General features: G+C 59.9%; 1 non-coding gene and 1 pseudogene across 1 annotated transcript; both read left to right on the forward strand.

Annotated features, from left to right (window-relative positions):
- Nucleotides 1–7,950: 7,950 nt before the first annotated feature.
- Nucleotides 7,951–8,104, forward strand: LOC144752306 (5.8S ribosomal RNA). The gene has a single exon (XR_013594080.1). It is a non-coding gene; the product is annotated as a 5.8S ribosomal RNA (ribosomal RNA).
- Nucleotides 8,105–8,498: 394 nt separating this feature from the next.
- On the forward strand, nucleotides 8,499–10,249 carry LOC144752298 (28S ribosomal RNA; annotated as a pseudogene).
- The last annotated feature ends 1,445 nt before the right edge of the window (nucleotides 10,250–11,694 follow it).

Consider the following 11,694-nt stretch of genomic DNA (forward strand, 5'->3'; position numbering starts at 1 on the left):
ATATAAAAATAGCCTTTGTATTACACCAAAACACATTAGATAAAACACACACTTTACAATGTGCCAGAGGCACGGGCAGAATTTACAGGGGATATGTACAAGACAGGGCCACCTGGACCACTGTCAGGAATCAGAAGTAGCACTTTCAGAAATAATACTTTTGCATGTAAAATCACTGTAGCACACAATAAAAATAGAGCACACAACCAGTCACTACTGGTAACAGGACCTCACTAGCACCACCTGTACTAGGGAGAAAACAACAGGGGTGTAAGAGGAAAACACATGATGCAATGCATAACATTCATTCAGAGGTGTAAAGGCACATGACGCATAAACAATACATTCAGAGGTGCAAGGAACAGCAACACAATAGCGCAAAATCCACATTTGCCACCACCTGTGGCAGTCCCTGTGTCCCAATGTCAGGGCCTAAACGTGGCAGCTGCCCACAAAGTGCTGGGCAGCTGGGAAGCAATGCTGGGGGGGGACAACGTTGGAGCCTCTCAGGCTCTGCAAAAAGCACTTGTTTCCCCTTGAGCCTCGCTGGGCTCTTCACGCTACCAAATGCCTCCTCTGAGCCTCTCTGGGCTCTGAAACACAATGTGGGCACTCAGGAGCCTCTCAGGGCTCAAACCCAAAAAGATGGAGCCTCGTTGCGCCGCGAAGAACAAATGCCCCCCCTGAGCCCCATTGGGCTCTGCACACCAGGCCTGGAGCCCCTTTCCGGGCTCCGAACACAAAATGGGGGCGTAGTTGGAGTCCCCCTCCTGGGGACTCAGTGAACCAAGTAATGCCCACACGAGCCTCTCGGGCTCTCAAAACAACTGCTGCCCTGAGCCTCGCCGGCTCCAACAACAGGTAAGGCCCCCACGAGCCTTTTACTAGGGGGGAGGGGCGGGCACCGAAAATGCGCCCCGACGCCCCCTCCCCTCCCGGGCACTCACCGGTCTCTGCAGGCTGCAGCACTTTCTGCCTCTGACTCCTGGCGGGCGGGGAACTCCTCCTTCGTGCTCCGCCCGGGGCACACGTCCAGGCTCTGTCTCTCCCTCGGGGCTCTCCCTGCAGGCAGCAGCTTCCACCTGCCTCTCTCCTGCCCCCGGCCTGCCTGACTTCCAGGTCGCGGCTGCGGGGCGGGACTTCCGGTCGGCCTACTCCCTCATTGGCCGGCCGGCAGGAACACTTCCGGGTCGTCGCGGGCAGCGCGGCGACCCGTCTCCAGCACTTCTAGGCGGGGGACGAATTTACCGAGGGGTCGGCACCCTCGAGGGAAGAACGAAAACGGGCAACAAGGTCCCTGGCAGGGTGGGCACCTGCCAGGCGACAAAGTAACTACAAATCAGCGAGGTGGCACTCGCTAGGGTAGGCAAAGCGCTCCCAAGCGCTATAGGCAGAATAAAGCGCTGTTAGGCGCTAGAAGGAAAACAAAGCGCTCCCAGGCGCTAGGAACCTCAGAAAGCGCTCACCAGCGCTACCAATAGATAAGGGTCCACAAAACGTCCTTCAGCAAGGCAGGGGGGGCAAGGCTGGGCCCAGAGCCAGCACACTGGGTCTCCAGGCAGGGAGACACCCCAAGTGGCGGTCCTCTGGCCCAGCAGCAGCAACAGCCCCCTCAGGATCCTGGAAAAGAACAACATCTGTAGGGACACAGCCCCATTTTTATACACCATTTTCCTTTGTCTGAAGGTGCAGGGTGGGGGCGGAACCAGTCGCAGCTGGTTCTTGAGTACTCTGTTTACCTCAACCACCCTCTCTATTCACTGGCAGGGCTTGGGTCATTAGACACACCACAGGGGGGCGGAGCCAGCATTGTGTGGGGAAAACCCAGCCCATCCAGGACACAGGTACACTCCTCCCACACATCACTCATGCTAATCTCCCACTCACCACCGGGCAGACCCATCCAGACTTCCTGGAGCCTGGCATGCCAGCCAGCTCCAGCCAATCACACGCCAGCACCCTCACAGCACACGTACAGTCATGTCTAGAAATGGCGCTTCCCTACTAGACACATACATGCTGCATACACCATCTCGCAGCATTCACTCTCACGAGTTCACACATGCCAGACTCAAGCCTGTACACCCCACGCATCAGGAACTACCAAGGACACATACATTCCCCATGCATTCCTATGGGCGGGCAGGCCTAGCTCAGCACATGCACTCAGAGTGCGCACGCACTTTCCACTGGGACACAGTGAAAGTGCGCAGAATCCCAAAAATCATCATTGCCAGGTCACCATTTCACGCAAAAAGTCTAGGGGTGAACCTGCCCTAAGGGACAAAGTCCAACACAACCCCCTTCCAGCCAAAACGCAGGGTAGGCCAATCACCACCGTGATGGACTTCCCTGCTTGGGGCGATAGAACACGGACGTGGGCCCGCAACTGCAGGGACACCCTCCTGTTCTACGCCATGGTGAACCCATGGGATTCCATCTCAAACCACTGTCTGGACCAACTGGGCTACCCCACTGGTACTCCCAAGTTGTCCGCGGCCAGGACCAGGCCCTGGGCCACCCAGGTGCCACTGGTCCATGCAATTCGCAGAGCGGGGGGTAGTAACCCCTGGCACATAGGAGCCATTCTCCACTCTTCCTGTCTGCAAGACAGGACTAGACTGCCACTGGTTCTCCAGCCTAGGGCCTACAACCTCAGGCGGACCAGGAGTCTCGGGGAAGGATCTCCTCCCCCTACCTCTTCTTCTAGGGTTCCTCCTCCTCCGGCGAGGGGTACACCTAGAACGCCATTCCAACCCAGGGCTTATCCACTCAGGTTGCACCGGGGTCAGAGGTGGGCTCTCCCACCCTCTGCACCCCCTTCCAGAGGTCTGCTCTCTCCCACCTGGAGAAGTTCCTCTGGAAGAAGATCCGGTCAGGACACTGGTTACAGTCGTCCTACCCTTCAGGTCAGGCTGATCCTGAACCTGGCCTTCCAACCTCTGGTCTAAAACCTTCGGTGGAACAATTGCCTGGCACTCCAGGACTTCTGGGGACTCACACACAATCCCCCTGAGGCTAACAAATGACACATCTGTCGTGTGACTGTCTGTCTGGCGCAGATCTCCCGCCCTCTGTCCACCTGACAGTGCGTGACGATCCCCCAGACCAGAAGTGGTGTTACCATGGTCACTACACGGGAACCTAGCCCAACTGGGTAGTCCCTGACCCACTGGTGCATCCACTGGGAAACGTATCCCCCAATCACTCCTCACGCTGGACTCCTGTACCCTCCCTACCGGAGCAGTACTGCCAGCCTCTAGAACCACAGGAGCTCTGGTTACAGACGCTCCAGGTCCTCTACTCACTAGGAGACCCTCCTCAAATGGACTAACAGGACAGCCTAGATCCCCAACCTGGTGTTCCCTCAAGAAACCATCCAAGTCCTGAGGCAGGGCATCGGGCACCTGGGGACCCTCGGTCACCCACTTACTCCTGCTCCACTGAGCCAGGCAGTAAGCCCCTACACCCTCCTCGCTATCCTGGGACCTAGCTGGGCAACACTGAGCCTCTTCCACCACGCTGGGCTGGAAGATCCCTGAACCATTACTTTTGGAATCACTCCCTAATGACTCTAGAGAACCTCTGGCCCTTTCCCAGCGGTCTGCTTCCTCTGCAAGCTCCTCTGCTTCAGACAATCCACACCCCAACAGGTGTTGGCGCAACTCTGGACAACAACCACTGAGCACCTGCTCTTTGACAATCATATCAAACAGTTTCTCAAAATCAGAGTCAGTGTGAACCTCTACCCAAGCCCACAGTGCTCCGTGACATTCATCCTCAAACTCCTCCCACGACTGGTGAGACAGTTTCCTACTGTCCCTGAATTTCAACCTATACTCCTCCTCTTGGGAAACAGGTACCAGACTGGGGGAACTGGGACTGGGATTTCCTACACTGAAATCTAAATAGCTGCCACCACTGGACCTAACCCTCCCTGGGGGATCCAGAAACTCAACACTGCGCGCAGGGGATAGTCTACCCTCCAGAGCTACTTTGCCTCTGGTGGCGGCCCTCTCAGCCTCCTCTATCCTGTCCTGCGCTAAGACCCTCTCGGTCTCCAGCTGTTGCTTCTTAACCTCCAGCTGTTGCTTTCTAATGCCCAGCTGTGCCATAGCCTGGGCATGCTCCAACCTGAGCTTCTCTAAAGCCAGCTGGTGCTCCCTTTCTCTCCTCCTATCTTCCAGCTCCTCTGGGGACAGGGAAAGGGATGAGGCGCTGCCTCCTACGCTGGACCCAGCAAGGGACTCCCTATCTATGGGGTCTCTACTCTCTACTGGCGTCCAGGTGCTGTCATCTTCTTCCTCCTCTTCTGAATCTTCAGGGCTCCCCACAGACCAACCACCCTCCTGGTGTGAAGCCCGGGCCCTTTCCTCACTGCGCTCAAGGTCCCACTGACACTTTTGCCATAGGATCAGGTTGCTCCTAAGTTCGGACTGAGTGTCTAACTCATCCACCCCTATGTCTCTCTCTTCACAGAACCGTACCAACTCTCCCATACTGTATCTAAACAGATCACAGACATCAAAAGCAGGCTCCATTCTGGCAGACGTTCTAGAGAAGATCACACAGGAAACCTAGGGGTCTGAGCTAACACAGGAGTACACAATTCACAAGGTATTCAGCAAGCTCTCTACCCCAGAGAACTCACACTCACTTGCCTAGTGCCACACACCCTTCATCCACACACAACACCCCCCCTCGGACTAGTAAGGCAGTTTCTACCACCCCTGACTTCTCAACCTGACCACATGTGACACAGGTACCAGACTCTGGGCGCGGGGCGGGGGAACAAATGTACTGACACAATTGCACAATGATACCTTCAGGAGAAGAAAATATGAAACTTCAAAAAAAACAATCCCCTAAAATGTGGTCATCTAAAATGCAGAGTTTTGTGGTATGGCCAGTTGCCACTGAGGTACAACGCAAACACAAATCCTTATCCCACCGCTTGCCGCCAATGTTGGAAATGGGATCCCCGTCTGGCCAGGGCTTTCGCCAAAGTCAGTCAGAGACCACCACACCCAAGTCAGGGCAAGGGAGTTACACGCCAAGATAACCCCTACTCACCCTCTAGGTAACGTGGCGCGAGCAGCAAGGCTAAACTTGGAGGCGATGTAGGCTAAGTATTTGCGCACGCACCCCAGCAACAACAACCAAAGGCCCACCACAAAGGAAACTCCACACAAGGTTATATAAAAATAGCCTTTGTATTACACCAAAACACATTAGATAAAACACACACTTTACAATGTGCCAGAGGCACGGGCAGAATTTACAGGGGATATGTACAAGACAGGGCCACCTGGACCACTGTCAGGAATCAGAAGTAGCACTTTCAGAAATAATACTTTTGCATGTAAAATCACTGTAGCACACAATAAAAATAGAGCACACAACCAGTCACTACTGGTAACAGGACCTCACTAGCACCACCTGTACTAGGGAGAAAACAACAGGGGTGTAAGAGGAAAACACATGATGCAATGCATAACATTCATTCAGAGGTGTAAAGGCACATGACGCATAAACAATACATTCAGAGGTGCAAGGAACAGCAACACAATAGCGCAAAATCCACATTTGCCACCACCTGTGGCAGTCCCTGTGTCCCAATGTCAGGGCCTAAACGTGGCAGCTGCCCACAAAGTGCTGGGCAGCTGGGAAGCAATGCTGGGGGGGGGACAACGTTGGAGCCTCTCAGGCTCTGCAAAAAGCACTTGTTTCCCCTTGAGCCTCGCTGGGCTCTTCACGCTACCAAATGCCTCCTCTGAGCCTCTCTGGGCTCTGAAACACAATGTGGGCACTCAGGAGCCTCTCAGGGCTCAAACCCCAAAAGATGGAGCCTCGTTGCGCCGCGAAGAACAAATGCCCCCCTGAGCCCCACTGGGCTCTGCACACCAGGCCTGGAGCCCCTTTCCGGGCTCCGAACACAAAATGGGGGTGTAGTTGGAGTCCCCCTCCTGGGGACTCAGTGAACCAAGTAATGCCCACACGAGCCTCTCGGGCTCTCAAAACAACTGCTGCCCTGAGCCTCGCCGGCTCCAACAACAGGTAAGGCCCCCACGAGCCTTTTACTAGGGGGGAGGGGCGGGCACCGAAAATGCGCCCCGACGCCCCCTCCCCTCCCGGGCACTCACCGGTCTCTGCAGGCTACAGCACTTTCTGCCTCTGACTCCTGGCGGGCGGGGAACTCCTCCTTCGTGCTCCGCCCGGGGCACACGTCCAGGCTCTGTCTCTCCCTCGGGGCTCTCCCTGCAGGCAGCAGCTTCCGCCTGCCTCTCTCCTGCCCCCGGCCTGCCTGACTTCCAGGTCGCGGCTGCGGGGCGGGACTTCCGGTCGGCCTACTCCCTCATTGGCCGGCCGCCAGGAACACTTCCGGGTCGTCGCGGGCAGCGCGGCGGGCCGTCTCCAGCACTTCTAGGCGGGGGACGAATTTACCGAGGGGTCGGCACCCTCGAGGGAAGAACGAAAACGGGCAACAAGGTCCCTGGCAGGGTGGGCACCTGCTAGGCGACAAAGTAACTACAAATCAGCGAGGTGGCACTCGCTAGGGTAGGCAAAGCGCTCCCAAGCGCTATAGGCAGAATAAAACGCTGTTGGGCGCTAGAAGGAAAACAAAGCGCTCCCAGGCGCTAGGAACCTCAGAAAGCGCTCACCAGCGCTAGCAATAGATAAGGGTCCACAAAACGTCCTTCAGCAAGGCAGGGGGGGCAAGGCTGGGCCCAGAGCCAGCACACTGGGTCTCCAGGCAGGGAGACACCCCAAGTGGCGGTCCTCTGGCCCAGCAGCAGCAACAGCCCCCTCAGGATCCTGGAAAAGAACAACATCTGTGGGGACACAGCCCCATTTTTATACACCATTTTCCTTTGTCTGAAGGTGCAGGGTGGGGGCGGAACCAGTCGCAGCTGGTTCTTGAGTACTCTGTTTACCTCAACCACCCTCTCTATTCACTGGCAGGGCTTGGGTCATTAGACACACCACAGGGGGGCGGAGCCAGCATTGTGTGGGGAAAACCCAGCCCATCCAGGACACAGGTACACTCCTCCCACACATCACTCATGCTAATCTCCCACTCACCACCGGGCAGACCCATCCAGACTTCCTGGAGCCTGGCATGCCAGCCAGCTCCAGCCAATCACACGCCAGCACCCTCACAGCACACGTACAGTCATGTCTAGAAATGGCGCTTCCCTACTAGACACATACATGCTGCATACACCATCTCGCAGCATTCACTCTCACGAGTTCACACATACCAGACTCAAGCCTGTACACCCCACGCATCAGGAACTACCAGGGACACATACATTCCCCATGCATTCCTATGGGCGGGCAGGCCTAGCTCAGCACATGCACTCAGAGTGCGCACGCACTTTCCACTGGGACACAGTGAAAGTGCGCAGAATCCCAAAAATCATCATTGCCAGGTCACCATTTCACGCAAAAAGTCTAGGGGTGAACCTGCCCTAAGGGCCAAAGTCCAACACCTCCGACACGGGCAAAGGGCGGGGTGGGCCGATCACCAGCCCGCATGCACGGCTCGGGCCGACCGGTGACGGACGGTCGACGTCCAGGTGGAGCGACCCTCCTTCGTTGCCAGGTACCCGGTTCGACCCGGTCCTGTGCGGCCGGGCTGAGGGGTCTGAAAGACTCGCGCGGTCCCTCCTGGTTACCCCGGGAGGGACCGGCGGCTGCGAGGCAGCCTGCTCCCGTCGCACCGGGAGCCCCCTTCCTCTCCTACCCGCCGGGTGGGTGGGGGGGACTCCCGGGCCAAGCGCCCGGCAATGGTTTTTTCACCCAACAGTGCAGTCTGACTCCCAGAGGGGAAGCCTTGAACGGGGCGCCCGGGACGTGTCACCGCGTGGGTGGCGGATGGACAGCATCGCCTTCCTCCCGCCTCTCCTGCTCCCGCAGGTGGGCGAACGTTTTGGAAAAGTTGCCTGTGACTCTTGGTGGTGGATCACTCGGCTCGCGCGTCGATGAAGAACGCAGCTAGCTGCGAGAATTAGTGTGAATTGCAGGACACATTGATCATCGATACTTCGAACGCACCTTGCGGCCCCGGGTTCCTCCTGGGGCTACGCCTGTCTGAGGGTCGCTCGATCGTCAATCGCCCTGGGGCTTCCCCGGGACGCGGCTGGGGCCCTCGCAGGGTTAGCTCCGCTTCCTCTATGTCCCCCCACAAGTTCAGACCCCCCCGATCACCGGTGGCAGGGTCCCTCGCCGGGTCCTGCCGCGGAGGTACGCCGCCGGGACCTGTCACGGGGCGCCTGGCTACGTGCCGCGCGAGGCTGTCTGTGGTGTCCCACTGGCTGCCTGCGCTCACGCGCCTCGGGCGCCCACCTCCGCGACCGGCTTCCCGGGGAGGGCGAAACCCCTTCCAAATCTGATCCGTGGGAAAGAGGGCACGCGCTGCCGGGTTTACGCCAGGCCCCTGCCCCGGCCTCCCCCCGGCGACCCTCTTTGACGCTCCGGCGTCATGCTTCCGACTACGACCTCAGATCAGACGAGGCGACCCACTGAATTTAAGCATATTACTAAGCGGAGGAAAAGAAACTAACCAGGATTCCCCCAGTAACGCCGAGTGAAGAGGGAAGAGCCCAGCACCGAATCCCCGTCCGGCGTCGGACGCGGGAAATGTGGCGTACAGAAGACCAACTCCCCGGCGTCGCTCAGGGGGCCCATGTCCTTCTGATCGAGGCTTACCCCACTGACTGTGTTAGGCCGGTAGCGGCCCCCGGCATGCCGGGATTGGGTCTTCTCGGAGTCAGGTTGCTTGGGAATGCAGCCCAAAGCGGGTGGTAAACTCCCTCTGAGGCTAAGTACGGGCGCGAGACCGATAGCCAACAAGTACCGTAAGGGAAAGTTGAAAAGAACTTTGAAGAGAGAGTTCAAGAGGGCGTGAAACCGTCGAGAGGTAAACGGGTGGGGTCCGTGCAGTCCGCCCGGAGGATTCAACTTGGCGGGAAGGTCGGTTGCCCGGGAGTTCCGGATCCCATCCGCGGGACCGGAACCCGGGCCCTACCCGGCCCCCGCAGGGTGCATTTCCTCCGTTGCGGTGCCCCGCGACCCACTCCGGGTCGGCTGGGAAGGCTACGAGGTGGCCGGTGGCCATCCACTCCGGCGGAGGGTGTTACAGCCCCCCTGGCAGCGGCTTTGCCGAGTCTGCGGGGCCGAGGGAGATTCGACCGCCTCCGTGCCCTCCCCCGGGCACCAGTCCCCGGCCGCCCCTCGGGGCGAGCTGGGGCGGTTGACTTAGGGGACGGGGCCCCCTGCTCCCGGCGCGACTGTCGACTGGGGCACACTTTTCTCAGTGCACCCCGACCGCGTCGCGCCGCCGGGCGGGGAGGCCCACGCCGGGCGCAAGGGGTCTGCGTCGATGTCGGTTACCCACCCGACCCATCTTGAAACACTGACCAAGGAGTCTAACACGTGCGAGCGTCGAGCGAAACCCTGGGGCGCAATGAAGGTGAGGGCCGGCGCGCGCCGGCTGAGGTGGGATCCCGCCGCGCTTCCAGCGGCGGGCGCACACTCGGCCCGTCTCGCCCGCTCCAACGGGGAGGTGGAGCATGAGCGTGCGTGATAGGACCCGAAAGATGGTGAACTATGCCTGGGCAGGGCGAAGCCAGAGGAAACTCTGGTGGAGGTCCGTAGCAGTCCTGACGTGCAAATCGGTGGTCCGACCTGGGTATAGGGGCGAAAGACTAATCGAACCATCTAGTAGCTGGTTCCCTCCGAAGTTTCCCTCAGGATAGCTAGCGCTCGGAGCCCCCAGTTTTATCTGGTAAAGCGAATGATTAGAGGTCTTGGGGCCGAAACGATCTCAACCTATTCTCAAACTTTAAATGGGTAAAAAGCCCGGCTCACTGGCGTGGAGCCGGGCATGGAATGCGAGTGCCAAGTGGGCCACTTTTGGTAAGCAGAACTGGCGCTGCGGGATGAACCGAACGCCGGGTTAAGGCGCCCGATCCCGACACTCATCAGACCTCAGAAAAGGTGTTGAGCGATATAGACAGCAGGACGGTGGCCATGGAAGTCGTGTGTAACAACTCACCTGCCGAATCAACTAGCCCTGAAAATGGATGGCGCTGGAGCGTCGGGCCCATACCCGGCAGTCGCCGGCGCTGAGAGCCGCGAGGGCTAAGCCGCGACGAGTAGGAGGGCCGCTGAGGTGAGCACGGAAGCCCGGGGCGAGGGCCCGGGTGGAGCTGCCGCAGGCTCCGTGGCGCCCGGGACGGAGGGTCCACCGGGGCCCAAGGGAGGCTCTCCCTGGCCCGGCCTAGGGTTTGGAAAGCCGGGACTGGGGCCGGGACTGGGCCCGGGGCTTGAGCCTTGTCCGGCAGGGCCCGGTGGTGCGGGAATACCCCTCCATCCTGCAAGCCGGCCAGGGGTCCGGGGTGCCTAGAATTGAGGGTCCACCGGGGGCCCAGGGGAGGCTTGAGCCCCGTCCGGCAGGGCCCGGTGGTGCGGGAATACCCCTCCGTCCTACAAGCCGGCTGGGGGTACGGGGCGCCCAGGACAGAGGGATCCACCGGGGGCCCAGGGGAGGCTCTCCCCGGCCTGGCCTAGGGTTCGGAAAGCCGGGACTGGGGTCGGGACCGGGCCCGGCTTGAGCCCCGTCCGGCAGGGCCCGGTGGTGCGGGAATACCCCTCTGTCCTGCAAGGCGTCCGGGGGTCCGGGGCGCCCGGGACAGAGGGTCCATCAGGGCCCGGGGAGGCCTGAAGCCCCGGAGCCCTGCAGCCCCAGAGCCCTGTAGCTCTGCAGCCCCCGGAGCCCTGCAGCCCCAGAGCCCTGCAGGCCCGGGGCAGGCAGGTTGGCGTCATTTTGGTCCCAGCCATCTGGTCGCCCCTCTCACCTCGGCCATCTGGTCACCCACAATGCTTTCCTATGGGGCGACTAGATGGCTGGACTTCCCTGGAAGTCCCTATGAGGTGCCATTCGCCCCCCGGATCCCAGCCAAGGCTCCAGGAGGTCAGGCATGTTTGTGCCCTGGGTCCCCTCTGTCACCTTGAGTGCACGGATTACAAGAAAGGGGGGTAATTTTCCTCCGGATTACTAGGTGCAAGGGTATGCCCAAACACCCTCCCGGGGCTGGTGGTTCCCTGCCGGGGACCAGATGGGCGATGCCCGGGCAACACCTCCCAGGCGTCCGGGGCTCCCTCCTCCGGCCCGCAGCGTGGCAAAGTACCCGGGACGGGCTCCATGGGTCCCGGGCCCTGCAACCCCAGAGCCCCGGTGCCCCGGAGCACTGCTGCCCTGCAGCCCCCTAGCCCTGGAGCCCAGCAGCCCTGGAGCCCAGCAGCCCAGCAGCCCCGGAGCCCGGGAGCCCCGGAGCCCTGGAGCCCTGCAGCCGTGGAGCCCTGCAGTCCCCGTGCCCTGCAGCCCTGCAGCCCTGCAGCCCCGGAGCCCTGCAGCTCCTGAATCCTACAGGCCCGGGGCAGGCAGATTGGCATAATTTCAGTCCCAGCCATCTGGTCGCCCCTCTCGCCTCGGCCATCTGGTCGCCCGCAATGCTTTCCTATGGGGCAACTAGATGGCCGGACTTCCCTGGAAGTCCCGATGAGGTGTCATTCGCCTCCCGGATCCCAGCCAGGGCTCCAGGAGGTCGGGTACGTTCACGCCCAGGGTCCCCTGAGCCTCGCGGTGCACACTTGTTCCCAGAAAGAGGGGTAGCCTTCCTCCGGATT

The sequence above is a fragment of the Lissotriton helveticus genome, chromosome 4_2 (genome assembly GCF_964261635.1).
Source record: "Lissotriton helveticus chromosome 4_2, aLisHel1.1, whole genome shotgun sequence".
In the NCBI taxonomy this organism is placed as follows: domain Eukaryota; kingdom Metazoa; phylum Chordata; class Amphibia; order Caudata; family Salamandridae; genus Lissotriton; species Lissotriton helveticus.